Source organism: Pteropus alecto, unplaced genomic scaffold, assembly GCF_000325575.1.
Source record: "Pteropus alecto unplaced genomic scaffold, ASM32557v1 scaffold24, whole genome shotgun sequence".
In the NCBI taxonomy this organism is placed as follows: domain Eukaryota; kingdom Metazoa; phylum Chordata; class Mammalia; order Chiroptera; family Pteropodidae; genus Pteropus; species Pteropus alecto.
In genome coordinates, this window is record NW_006439192.1 from 6759150 (window position 1) to 6760937 (window position 1788).

Consider the following 1788-nt stretch of genomic DNA (forward strand, 5'->3'; position numbering starts at 1 on the left):
TTAGTTTTACCTCTGTCATTAGAGAAAAGAAACAACAAGACAGCAAAACAAAAAAATTAAAGAGAAACTAAAATAAAATGAGAATAAAGCATTTAATTACCATTCCTCTATAGTAGGATATTATGATGCGAAGGCATAAACAAAAAAAGGGATGTAATCTAAAGCAAAGAAATAATGCAATCTATTAAGAATATAACAAGTGGGAGTAATTGGAAGTGGAGTCTACGGCCATGCCACCCTGAACAAGCCAGATCCCATCAGATCTTGGAAGCTAAGCAGGGTTAGGCCTGGTTAGTACTTGGATGGGAGACCATCTAGGAAGACCAAGTGCTATAGGCATAAAAAATAAATAAATAAATAAATAAATAAATAAATAAATAAATAATAACAAAAATAAAAAATAAGAGAGTGTAAGTTGACAAGGTCCTTGCAATCTGTGAGGTCAACCAACGGCTGCTTTGCCTAATAGATAGATAGATAGATAGATAGATAGATAGATAGTAATTGGAAGTGGAAGAATAAAAATAATTCAAATATTCCATGGAAAATTTTTATAAAACAAATTTGAAAAAAAGATTAATCACTTGTATACAAGTGGTTGCTAAAATTGTAGGAAAACGACTAAAGTCCAAGGGCATGATTTTCAGAAAATTTCTCAGATGGACATCCTCTATCTAGGAGAAGGGCTGATTACTTGCCATCAACAGAAATCTGAGGTCACCTATCAAAAGGGCTGCATCTACAGATAAGGTGGTAACATAGATAAATCCATTGCATCAATGCACAGAGGTCATATTACAATTAGCCCCAAATGCCCAAATATATATAATAAACAAAACTTTGAAACCAAATAATTAGTAACCAGTTCTTGTTTGTTAAACTGAAATCTAATGTGTCTCTTGATGTCAACTAGTTATATATACATAGATATAATCAGAAATATAAACTAAGATTTTCTGATTATACATAAAGACCAAATAGATTAAGTGTTTTTTACATTCTGAGAGTTTTACATATGTAAACTCATTTGAGTAGCATACTAACATGAGGAAAGATACAATTATTTTTTCTCTTTATGGATGAGAAACAGAGGCCCAGAGGGATTAAAACTTGCCGCACATTACATAGCTATTAAGTGGTAAAATTAGAATTCAAACTCAGACACATTTGTAAACAATGCTATACTGATGACTTGCAATTTTGTGTTAAACAGTAATTAAAAAAAAAGTAATATATTTTATATATTACTTTTTTTGTCTTATAGTTTTGCTGAAAGCATAGCAAGGTATAGCCAGATTTGATTCCCTGATGGTAAAAAACACCTTACCTCACCCAAATAAACAATACTCTTCTCCCCACCTGTAGGGTCAAGCGCATTAAACATGCTCTGACATAAGACTATTTTTCCTACTTATGTTATCTTGAAAAACACTTTTGAGAATTGACTTTAAGCTCGACATTTCAAACTTTTTTTTCTATTAAAAAAAACAATTTTCCAAGTGTCAACCAAGGGCTATATTCTCTAAAACAATTCTGAAAAAGATACTTAGCCTATACTAGTAAAGAGGAAGTTTTAAATCTATGAACTATAATACTGTGTCCAGTGTTATGTAGTTTTCTTTTGTAGGTTCAAAATTAGAAAATATTTTCCTTTTTAGAAGTACTGATTCTTAAAAATAACCAAATAAATAAGCTTCTTGGTTCACTGATACCAAATTTAGTTCATTTTTACAAACGAGAGGAACGGAAAACAATGACAAATTTAACTCCTTTTATTAATTTGGAACG

The 1788-nt window shown here is 30.8% G+C and overlaps 1 pseudogene; it reads left to right on the plus strand.

Moving 5' to 3' along the window:
* The first annotated feature begins 220 nt into the window (after nt 1-220).
* LOC112483358 lies at nt 221-339 on the plus strand (annotated as a pseudogene).
* The last annotated feature ends 1449 nt before the right edge of the window (nt 340-1788 follow it).